General features: G+C 42.0%; 1 long non-coding RNA gene across 1 annotated transcript in view; it reads right to left on the bottom strand.

The window, feature by feature from the left end:
• LOC115014938 (uncharacterized) overlaps positions 1 to 12,104 on the bottom strand; it is a 103,628-nt gene extending 91,524 nt beyond the window's left edge. Inside the window, exon 1 of the long non-coding RNA XR_003832958.1 lies at positions 11,031 to 12,104. This is a non-coding gene — a long non-coding RNA (uncharacterized LOC115014938). The remainder of the gene's footprint in view (positions 1 to 11,030) is intronic.
• Between the last annotated feature and the right edge of the window lie 1,023 nt (positions 12,105 to 13,127).

The following is a 13,127-nucleotide window of genomic DNA, read 5'->3' as shown; positions in this document are numbered from 1 at the left end:
CTCAGACGTTCATAATTGCTGCTGACGCTGAGCATGCAGTAGAAAAACACATCGAGAAGACTGTACATACATTAGCCTGAGGCATCCGGCTGGTGTCATCCACACCTTGGCTGTTCCTCCCTCCCCCCTATCCCCCCTCCTCTGGCTTCATGCATCTCTCCAGCTGAGGCTGCGCCATTAAAAATGGATGACTACTAAGTGCAACAGGGATTTATCTCTGTGAGAACAGTGGTGAAAAAGCCTGGCGGGGTAGCATTTCAGTCAAACACAGCCAGCTAACAGGTCTTATTCCCTCTACGCCGTGGCCTCCATTAGCCACTCAGCACACAGGGCCCATATAATCTATTTAGTCTCACCATTTATGAGATATGTATCTTTCATGATCATATAATATGTTTTCGCTGGTTGGCTTTTATGCAATTTGTGTGCACAACAAATCTGTGCAGAGCTTAACGGGCAGAGGCAGGTCTCTTCTGCCATGTACCAAATGTTCTTTTATAAAAATAGGAAAGAAGTGAGGAAAATGTTTTAATTAAAGGGCAGCGCCATCGGTCTGCTGTTGACTCGGAGCGGTTATCACCAAGAATGAAGCGCCGGGATCCCCTCTGACAGGTGATTAAGATTTAGCTGACGCGCAGCAGCATTAGTTAGTCTTTGCTGTTAATGTGATTTAGAGGTTTCATTCATTCACACTGCTCATCATGGTGGCTGCATTGAAGTAGCTCTAATACTGATGAAGCAGTACAGCTCAGCTGCTCCTTCATCGTACCTGTGTGATGGATGGGACGGCTTCATGGTATTGCCCGATAATATTTCACTGCAGAAGAAGAAGAAGAAGAAGACACAGCGGCACGTCCACGGCTGAGAATCCATTCATGATAAAGTTACTCTGGATGTGTGTGTGTGGGTTCAGGCTTCAGATCTCTTTTCATGAGCTCATCATTTGGAAGAAGAATGTAGAAGTTTCAACCACTTATCTGTTACTGTTAGCTCTTTGCTAAGTACACACACACACACACACACTCTCAATTGCAACATGATAGCATAGCATGGTGACAATAAACATTTAAATAAATATGTACAAATGTATAAATATAAAAACATGTGTGAGATTTCTTTATTAATATTTTCTTAATGTAGCCGAGCTACCTCACAATATGTCTCTGTAATTGCAGAAGCAGCGTGTTGGGACTGCAGGAGATTACAAGATGATGATTTGGTCCGAAGGTTGTTTTTTTTACCTTTCATTGACCTCAATATGTCAAATATTAGATTTAGGGTCAAATCTTTCCCACTTCTCATCCTATGAAATGTCGCAGTAATATATGCATTTTCTTTATGCCATGTTATAGTACACTAGAGAATACTAACATCTTAAAATGACAAAATGAAACAAGAAGCATTCCTCTTCTTTATGGACCCCTGGAGGATTAATCTCTTGGTCCCACCAGCTCCCATAAAACACTTAATATGTGCAATAATGATGTGCAGCATTCTTCATTGTTGTTGCTTCTGATGGCTGAAAATATACGTTTTAAAATATCCTTTAATTAGTTGCTTTCTAATGAAGCCGACTGCGAAAACCCTGCATGAACACACAGCGGTTCACATAGCAACTGTGTTAACCTCTGGACTGTATGAGGTGTGACGGAGCGTTCAGACCTGATGCGTCTGCGTCTCCTCGCAGGACAAAGCGAACGCTGAACCGTCTCCTCTAAATGACCTGATGGCACGTTTGCACAGCATCCTTCCGTTTCATTCACCCTCATGACAAGCGTGCGGACGGCTCATAACAACACACAGATCTGCAGAATTCATTTACGGCTCCCATCCTTTTCCCAGAATACACTTGTAATGAGGATGCTCCTGTCGCCTAGCAACTCCCGGAGATGAAATTGGACAGCAGCTGGGCATGAAAGTCATTTCAGAGAAAGAGGTAAAGAGGATATCATCTTTGGCCTTCACATTAAATGGCTTATTGGAGATTTGGGTGCTGGTTTGATTTTAAAATTGGAAGAAAAATACTGAAATAAACCCTTTCAACACGTTACCACCCCCTGTGGTGACAGGCGGCATTACACAAACATTAATACCCGTTTTGTGACACTTCCTAAATTCGGTGTTTTTCAAAGCGACTGATGTGGAAGGGATCACAATGACGAGTACGGTGTTATCGAACTCTCTGTCAACATCGCTGCGTTGACCGTTCTCGGCGCTCCGCGATAACAACTCTGTCCCTCTGAAGGAAGATTACAGCTTTGATGCAGTAATTGAAATTTCACAAAGGATTTATTTGAAACCAAAACCCGTCGCTGTTTAAGTGAGGCAGACAGGTTATTAAGTTTCTTTCACAGCAGGATCAGCTTATTTCTCAGTGGCTGTTTCACTGGTGCAGATGTACTGTCAGTTGGAATAATCCTCCAAGTCACTGGTGCGTATCCACAGCAGATCTGCACACTGTCAGGTAATCTTAACATTTATTCAGTGTGTGTTTACTGAAAAGGTTGCTGTGTATTTGTAATAAACAATCGTCTGTTTGGCTTCAGAGCCGGGCTCTGGTCATTCTCATCTTATCCACTATTATTGATATACTGCTATACTAGTCAACAAAAATAAAACAAGACCGTATCGTATCTGTGCCTCATGGCATTTAGACAAGATGTGGAAAACAGCTTTTTGCAGACTGACGATGAATCCAGCTGAAAGATGAAATTATGTTTGGACTAAAATCCTGCTGGTGTAAAAGAACGCTTGTGTTAGTCTGGCTACACCCCGCTAAGCTCTCTATCAGCAGAGATGATCAAGACCGCTTCACATAACAGGAGATAAAACACAACTCGTCAATAAACAATACACCAGACATCATTTCTAACAAGTATTGTTTTTGAGATTCTAAAATATATTCAGCTTGTTTTTTTCCTTCGGTCGGGATACATTATTCATGTTGGTGCACTCGTTTGTAAGAACAGAAAGGAAGAGACACATTCTAACACCTGGCAGGTCCTTGCAGGAAATGGCCGTGCTTGTCAGATTGTAGGTTTTGGAAAGTTGCAAACTTTAATCCCCCCCCAATTCCAACATCTTAGAGTTGAGAGGTGTCAGACACTGCATCAAATCTGAGGCACAATATTCCCTTGAATCCGTCAACAGCTCCAAAACACCACAGAAAATAAAGAACAAGATCAAATCTTTGGGATACTGTCTCGCTTTCTTTTATCCGCTAAGTTTACAAATCATTTTGTGTTTCTTCCCTTAGAATGATCACTTAGATCAGGGGTGGGGAACCTCCGGCCCCCCGGCCGTATACGGCCCGCGAGACCATTTGATCCGGCCCTCGAGGTAATTCATAAAACGCACGCAAAAAAAATCCACTAGCAAAAAAAAATAGACTATATTTTAAACGGGCGACTGACTGACTGTTTTTCCTGGCCAAGGTCAGGGTCCTTGAACACAACACGAGAGGTACGTGTCATCACGTGGTCATGTCATGTCAAAAAACTTAAATATTAAACGAGAGTCAGTGACATCAGTGAACGCAGCGTGGCGAGTGTAAACAAGAGAAAGGTGGAAGCGGAATGTCGCACTTTCCAGGAGAAATGGACGAACGATTATTTATTTGTGGAAGTAAAAGCCCAGTGAGTCTAGTTTGTGCTTGCGGTGATGAAAATTAGTCTTGAGCGTCATTACTGCACGAGACATGTCAAACTGCACGAGCTGAGAGGACGAGTGTGTTTGGATAAAGTTAACGCTCTTCGGTGGAGTTCGGCCCAACAAGCAGCTCTCTGCAGAGCGGAACATACAAACATGGACAGATAGAGAGGTAGACCCCCACACCAAGAACACACTGTTGCACCACTGCTGTGCAGTTATCACTGCCATGTGCAATACTCACTTTATTTATATTAACCACTTGGTACTTATATTATGTTTTATTCTATTTAATTATTGTGTACTACCTTTTTACTTCATATGTTCTTTTGCTGTGACAAGATACATTTCCCCGTTGTGGGACTAATAAAGGATTTCTGATAAAACAGTGAAATGAATGGGCTGCGTCTTAAAAAAAATTAGCAGAGGTTATGAGTTCAATAATTAGTATGTTGTAAAAACAAAATGGTCCTTGATAGGAAAAAGGTTCCCCCCCCCTGACTTAGATCATACTGCAGGAGGGCTATACTGGACATTAACACGGCCACTAAACCAGACGACCACTAAAGATGTCTCTTTGTTTAGATCATATGATGATATGTTTGCAGGTTGTTATACAATATAGTTTTTATTTTTATAACAAGTAGAGATTATTCAGAAAAAGGATTTGATTAAAGGGGCAGCGTTATCAGTCAGGTGTTCCCTCCGGCAGGTGATAAAGACTGCAATACTTAACACCATGACTGTTAACATGAAATACTCCCGGTTTAAACTTTTGGAGTTACTGTGCAGTAGAATAGATGAAGAACATTACATTACAGGATTTTAAATCACCTTTACAGGAACCTGCATTCTTACTGTTCGCCGTCTCATTAGAGCCTTTTCATGCACAGAGAATTACGAGAAGAAGTTTGTCCCGCCTCCAGCTCTCCACACAACTCTGACGGGAGTCTTCATAGAAAATACTGTTTTCTAACAAGTATGTTCTCAGTCTTAACCAGCTGTGTGTGTGTGTGTGTGTGTGTGTGTGTGTGTGTGTGTGTGTGTGTGTGTGTGTGTGTGTGTCTCCACCTAAAACGCACCATTTCCCCTGCACCCTGCTTTTTCACTGACTCAAATGATAACAACGTTGAAAGCAGATAAGTTACAGATCTGCAGAATTCATTCATTGGACCCATCATTTCCCAGAATACACTTGTGCAATGAGGATGTTCCTGTCGCCTAGCAACTCCTGGAGATAAAATTGGACAGCAGCCAAGCATGAAAGTCATTGGATAGAGCGAGGCGGAGGGAATATCATCTTCAGCCTTCACATTACGGCCCGCTGCTGATTTGAAGACATTTATCTGCACGTAAATATTATTTAGAGATTGATAATAAAGATACGAGTAAATGACTAAAATGGATATTTTGTTGCAGTGTTGGAGATGGATCGCTTCTGTTGTATAAAGCGACCCGACTGAGCACGAGGTGCGAGTTCAACTTCAGTTCAATGCTTCAGCTCCATCATCCGTGTTTTTAACAGGCACTAAATATAACCTGCAGTAAGTGAAGTCGCAATAACTAAACATTCTGCTTTTATTTCCCTGATCTATCACAGAGGTGAGGTGTAATGCAAACACACACGCACACACACACACACACACACACACACACACACACACACACACACACACACACACACACACACACACACACACACACACACACACACACACACACACACACACACACACACACACACACACACACACACACACACACACACTTGTTCATTGTGTTTCCCTTGTTAGGGGAGGAAACCGTGCCCTGATAGACTGCATGTAATTGGAAACAGATTTGAAGTATTTAGTGTTTTCAGTCGGTAGATCTACTCACTAAATCTTTCAGTGAGTTTCGAGTGTGTCGAGGTGAACGCTGCCCCGAAGCTGAAAACATTATAAAACACATTCAGTTTGAAAACAACTCATTCATGCCTTGTATCATTTGCTGTTGGTAGAAAATGATCAAAGAACAAACAGTTCTTGTTTGCTAACAGGAGTCGTGTCGAGGTTCATTAATTCTAAGACAGTTTGCAGTTTATTCACACTGGAAAAGTCGCATTTTATTTCCTTTTGATTCTCGTCTGAAGATGTAACGCATAAAGGAAACAGAGGAGCAACGGACAGATGCAAACATTTAGGGTAAATCGCAGGTACAGAAAAATCTCTGCAAACTGCGAAACATTTACTCTCACTGTATTAACTAGTATCTAGTACACCAAGAACAGAGCACATAGTGATACTACAAGTACGTTATTGGGAGAAGGACACACTTTTATGATCCTTTTAAGCGTATCGAGGTTGGTGACCTCGCTGAATAACCCCAGCGAACTTCAACCTGAGCAGCCCGAGTAACTGAAAACACCTGTGACCGACAGTTCATCCGTTTTACACACTAAACAGCAGGACAGTGGTTTTAAAGTACTTACTGCTTCATTCATATCTAGCCTGCTTAATTCTAGTAGACAAAATGTTCATTTAAAATGGCCCAGGGTTGTTTCTGTGTGATCGTGTTGCTACACTGATCACCATCCATGTGGTAAATTGATCTGTTTTCTATCTTGTCTTATTTAATAATGCAGTGGATTAAAACTGCTAGAGGGGGGGGTCTTCTGCACTCACTTGAGATTGTTGGGTGAAACTGATGCTCTAGGTTTCAGGGGAACAGACAAGATGTATTCCTCTGTAGGTGAGAGAAATCAATAGCAAGGCTCATTGTTTGACCAAACTTTAAACTAAACTCTATCCGGCTGCTTTTCTTCTTCACAAAATCGTGACTCTCTTATGAAGAAGAAGAGCTTTACGACATGTTAGCACGGCCAAACTATCAAGTGCCAAGCTCGGTGACTTTCCAGGAATAAGAGAAACCGTTCCGACTGATCATGTACAGAGAGGAGAAACAAGATGCATTGCTTGAAAATCTGTGTAATCTTTAATCTGTGTGTGCACACACACACACACACACACACACACACACACACACACACACACACACACACACACACACACACACACACACACACACACACACACACACACACACACACACACACACACACACACACACACACACACACACACACCACCACTGGCAGTTTGGTAAAGCATCAAAACTGTAGCTGAGACATGAAAGACACAAACATCAACAAGTCTGGGATATCTCAGGAAATAAAAAAATACTCAATGGTCATATTTGATACAGGTAGAGCAACATGTTGTGTTTGTTCCGATAAACACACGACGACAGGTGTTAAGAAGAAGCTCATTCATCGACAGGATCAGAGCAACAGCTCGGCCCCACGACCCAGCCGCTCCGCTCTGAGCAGTTAATGTGTTTTTGTCAGTGGGAAAATTCCAGCGCTGCACCGGGACCCATGTGGTTGTGGTTTGGGTGAGAGGCACAGTAATGCGTTTGTGACGCAAGAGGGAGGAAATTGCAGAAGCTTCCTGCACAACTGTGCTTTTGTACCACTTCCAGGTGGATACCGGGCCAGTCTGCGCGCAAACAAGACCTCAGCGACTTGGAACTGGAGTAAGAGGAAGTTGGCGCAACAGCACAACCCGGAGACTGGAAGAGGTACTTCTGCTAAGATAAGCTTCTGGAAACAGGATTTGATTGCAAATCAGCTGGACAACCTAAGGTGTAAAACACACACACACACACACACACACACACACATTGAGAAGAACATCTGTATTCAGGGGAAGGACGATGAGCGAGGTCTTGGGGCAGGTATTTCAAAGTCAAAGTGAAGGTTATTTTTAGAGTGCTGCTGATGAGGGTGCACACGAGGCTTCGTAGCGGTGGAGAATAACAAAGAGCTAAAGTTAGAGTCACTTCCAGACAACTTCGTATTTAATCCTTTTTGCTGACTTCAGCTTCGCTTTATCGCCACTAGATGATGAAGAGACTTCACCATCTCAACATCCCTCCACTCCTCAGCAACAGACCACAGTAACAGCATCAATCATCATCACCAGCACCAGAGCCCCCGTGTCCTTAGTCCCGTCCTTTACCCCCCCCCCCCCCCTTTGCACAAAGGGTTGCACCGGCCCAAACCAAAGTCTCACTACTCTATTCCACTAACATCCGATCCTGCACATTGTGGCTCTAACTACACATTACTGGTATGACGTTCCGTTGTGGTACTACTTAGCATTTCTGCATATTTTCCAACCAACTTTTATTGATAGAAACATTAATATGCTGCACATTCAGTAAGTAATGTGTTCTTCACCTGACTCTGTGCTTAATCTCTATAATGTAGACGAGCAGTGACGCTGAGATCGATCAGCGTGCAGGGAACACGCTGCTCAAATCAATTGAACATCAAAATTCTATTTGCATCTTGTGATATAAATCGTTTTTCTACAAGGGAGGGGAGGTTGTACACATTACCTACATTTCACACAATAATGAAGACATGGACGGATGGATATCTTAACCTTTTGAGTATGGATACTACGTGTCGTTGTAATTAAAAGTATAGAGATTATTAAGAATGTACGACAGCAGGTGACCCACATACAGGGAGGTGGATCATCGTCTGAATAGTTACCATGCAGAGACAACATGCGTGCAACTCGATCACATCAAGTTCTAGTTTCAACTGTTCTTGAATTTGAGAGTCAATAGTTTAAATCCCGATTCATGTGAGGAATATATTTCACCCCCAATTTACCAAGACTTTCATTGTGTCAAAAAACAAAATCCGCTTGCAAAAAGTGTGAAGCAACATTTTAGTCATATCCAATTATACTGCCATGCAGAAGGCTTTAGCCTGTTTGGAGTCGTCCCCCTGTGGGAGACAAATGTCAAACCATGGCACTGTTAATATGCATTCTCCAACCAGCTCCAGAAAACAAAAACAAACTGTAGCAACTTTCTTCGTTTCACTTTATTCGGTTTTAATCACAGGGGAGTTTTGGTCAGTAATAATAGCCATTCTCAATCTGCCATCTGCCCTAATGCAGCTTACTTTAGTCTAAATTGTGCTTTTTCTTCATAATGAACATGCAACATTTCCCATCTGGCTCCGCGACGGCTAACATTTCCCATCTGCTACAGTACATTTTCATTTTATTTGTTCCTGACTTCCACTAATATCTTTTTCAAAAGACCTTAACGTCCCCTCTAAGCACATAACATGATATGTTCTTTAAAAATCCTTCACAGTACAAACTCCAAATGTGCATATAGTGAGCTGGTTAATAACAAGGTGAAGGGATGTTTCCAGCAGTAACACGGGTGCTACAGTGTGTGTTTAGTAATCTAGACTGTGACTGACCTGCCACATGAGTAAGTGAGTAAGTCACTTAGGAATAGATGCATTTTGTGCACATATTGTGTGGTGCATTAAATACAACACAAGGTAAACATGTACAGTGGGTTAAAGAGAACATAACAGAAAAAAGAGAGTGATTGATAAATCCCTTATGTTTGTGTGTTGAGCAGGCTGCAGTGTGGAGCTGTGTCCTTTAAGGGGAGTCGAGCTGCATCATATCTTTAACCTCTAGCACCATCTTCTGCTTTAACAATGAAACACCAGACGGTGTATGAAAATGTATTTTCTTGAAACAAACATGTACGAGTGAGATTCCAAACCTTTCAGACAATTGATTGAATTAATTTGCAGTTCTTCAGATTCCTTTGTGATCTTTGAGTTTGACTCACGGCGATATGAAGTCTGTGCATATTGGAATATATTTGTAAGACTTATCAATATTGGATTTACTACATTTTATTGGACCTATTTTAAATCATGTCATTGAATTATAATCACATTTTGAATTCCTACTTCTAAAGGAAGGATAATTTATTGTAGGATTGTGCCTCCGGAGCTTTCTTCTATTGTTATTGTTGTTCCTTTCCAGCGTCTACAAGTACACTGGACATGTCAGTAGATGAAATGTGAAGCTATGCACCCTGAGAAAATCATCCTGATTCAGTCTCTTGTTCAACGTCAGTGAGATGAGATGAGAAATCCTCATCTGATGGAAAACGAGTTGTATCTAGTTCTGACTGATGAGAAGTAAAGAGTCACAGTTTCAACAAAAACACAGACAAAGTGCGTGAGTAAGCAACTGAAGCCCCGACCAGCCCAGGTGTGAATGTGTGAAAAAAAGAAGCTTAGTAGTACAGTACCTTTGAAAACATGTCTGAGCTGAATAACATCTGGCTGCGCTCAGAGTAGCTGATAATTAAAACCACCGTCAGTGATTGTTTGAAATAAAACAGCTGTCTGGAATATACACGAGGAAGGAAATCAGACTTTCTTTCTGTTTCCCGGCCAAATTCTGACATCTGAAAGCCAATAACGTCCCAGAAGTAATAATGCCTTTGTGTTCTGTACTAAAAAAGAAACATGCCATACACAAGATCCCTGAGCAGCTCATAAAATATTGACATCTTGTTACTGTTGTTGTTATTAAGCTACTGCCTGTAAACAATGATGGTTAAATATTCCACTGATAAGGAACATTTTGATTTGGCCTCATACGTAACCTGCTGTTGAACTCTGTAAATATTCTCCAATCGCTTCCAAACACCAAGAGCACGGAAACCGATTCAGTAGTGCAGTCATAAATCCAGTCCCCCATCTGCGTCACTGATAACTCATCACAATACTTTGTTCTACTTTAACGACCTTTGATGTTATTAGCCATTTGGTAAGAGGGTCGGAAAGAGCACTAGAATATTATAAGTAAACAGTACTGTTGCTTTAAATATAATTTTACTTTGGAATTTGGTCCTGAAGTCTAGATAAGGTAAAAAGTAGGTAAATTAAAATATACTAAGTAAAAGTTACATTTTTTAAAAGGGAAAGGGGGTAAAGAACAATTGTAGCCTATATGATGATGGTGTTATATGATAGAACTTATTTAGGCTACAAAATATAGTACAATAATATGTGAACATGCACACCAGAGACTTGATGCACAAACAAACAATACATTTGTTCTCTTTAGACAGCACTTTGCAGTGTGCATACAACTGATACAATGTAATGTTATTAGAACTAACCAAAACAAAAACGGACAAAAATGACCAACGATAAATAAAAAAAGAGATATAGACACCACGGCGGGTGCAACAAGCATTATTAAACTACAGAAATTAAACTGCCTGACGTTTCTTATACTAGAATAAAAGCAGAAAACAGGGACATGTAGCCTGTAAACAACAGACTATAAACTCAACAGAGGCTGCAGCCACACAAAAAACACACAATACAGCAAAAAGAGAGCTGCACAGCTTGTAAACACACAAGGCAATGTTGCCTAGCAACAGTGACAATCTCCTCAACCGTCATCCTACTGTAGGTGTGTTGTTTTACTCACCTGGGTATCTGGAGACATTCTGAGAGTCTTATGCACCGAGAGGTCCCCCACAATCTGCTCCAGGTACATCTTTGCTCGTTTATTCTCAAAGCAGAATACTGTATGTCCAGTTCACTCAGCCTCTCTGTCCCAGCATCCTTTAGCTAGCAGGCTACAGTTAGCCTCTCTGTCCCAGCATCATTAAGCTAGCAGGCTACAGTTAGCCTCTCTGTCCCAGCATCCTTTAGCTAGCAGGCTACAGTTAGCCTCTCTGTCCCAGCATCCATTAGCTAGCAGGCTACAGTTAGCCTCTCTGTCCCAGCATCCTTTAGCTAGCAGGCTACAGTTAGCCTCTCTGTCCCAGCATCCTTTAGCTAGCAGGCTACAGTAAGCCTCTCTGTCCCAGCATCCTTTAGCTAGCAGGCTACAGTTAGTCTCTCTTTACCTGCATCATTAAGCTAGCAGGCTACAGTTAGCCTCTCTGTCCCAGCATCCTTTAGCTAGCAGGCTACAGTTAGCCTCTCTTTCCCAGCATCATTAAGCTAGCAGGCTACAGTTAGCCTCTCTGTCCCAGCATCATTAAGCTAGCAGGCTACAGTTAGCCTCTCTGTCCCTGTATCCTTTAGCTAGCAGGCTACAGTTAGCCTTTCTGTCCCAGCATCCTTTAGCTAGCAGGCTACAGTTAGCCTCTCTGTCCCAGCATCCTTTAGCTAGCAGGCTACAGTTAGCATCTCTGTCCCACTGAGCTCCTCAAAGTTTTCCAACATGTTGAGCAGGAAGAGGTCACACACAGCAGGACGTCCTCGCACCTCACTGAAGGTAAAAAGTTCCTCAGTGAACGCAGAAGTCCCGGATCAGATAGGAATCAACATCACTTTTAGCATTTAGCATTTCAGCCACCTCAGAACGCACCTGTTGGTGACGAACCGACGTGGGTGTGTTTGATTTGGGTCACTCAGCATTCTGACCGGGTGGTGCATTAAATCACTGCTAAATAAACATACATGCAACTTTTTTTCACATTTTTTTTTGTACTATAGTCTACCGTGGTACAAGACTGACTTTGTACAGTAACGAGAGTAGATGTAATGAGTTACTTCCACCCTGCCATCCCACGTTGTGTTCTGAATTCTGATTCTCAGCTTGATTTTGTTCTGTTCTGTGAGGAATCACAGCAAACTGTAATCTCACTGGCTGCCACAAGGTGTCGGTCTTCTACAGCCTACAAGAGACAAGACAGTGTGTGAGAAGAGAGAGTCATCACACATACACTCATTTATCAGCCTGATTATCTCTGATACATATTGGATAGTAGGAGGCTCAAAGCAGTATAACTTTTATTACACAATAGCACACAGTTTAACTCTCAATTTATTCCACCCAATCATTTAAAAGCCGGGTTCAAGAACATGATGAAATCCGTATTTTTAGTCTAAAGTGAATTAGTTAGGACCAAAACAAAACAGTTCCCAGTTAAATTAAACCAGATGCAGTGAACGTTCTTAAATATATTCAATGCCAGAGTTCGTATTAGTATCCAGATGTTTGTTTCAGCTGTGAACTTTTGTTGGACTCTCATTAATAAATGTGGATGATCCCAAAATAAAATGTGTGAAGTCCTCAGCGGCTGAATCTAAGGTCCAAACCATCTGTTTCACTCGTCCTTTAACTCGCCGGCGTTAACTCACCACAGCCACGAGGATCTATATCATTTCCAAAGGAATTTAACCATTCACAGCCTCTAAAAACTCCACCTACCTCTAAATAATAGCTCCGCTTTTTTATAGCCACACACACACACACACACACACACACACACACACACACACACACACACCCTTCAATGAATGTTAATGCAATATGGTTGCAGCCTGGCCAGGGGTGGGGACTGACTTGTTTCCAAACACTTAATTCAATTTGTCATCGCCATTCAGGGAAGCTCAAGTGGTCTAATTTGTGTTAATGAGGGGTAATAAAGTCATAGCCCCCTATATTACTGCCAGGGGGGGCGTAAGAGAGTGTGTGTTAAGGGTGTGTGTGTGTGTGTGTGTGTGTAGGGATGGGGGTTGTAGGTACGCTATTGACTTGCTTTGGTCTCAGGCGGCCTGCCTGGCTGAT

This window comes from Cottoperca gobio, chromosome 10, assembly GCF_900634415.1.
Source record: "Cottoperca gobio chromosome 10, fCotGob3.1, whole genome shotgun sequence".
In the NCBI taxonomy this organism is placed as follows: Eukaryota; Metazoa; Chordata; class Actinopteri; order Perciformes; family Bovichtidae; genus Cottoperca; species Cottoperca gobio.
Note: the sequence above shows the minus strand (reverse complement) of the source record. Positions and strands in the feature narration are given on the sequence as shown.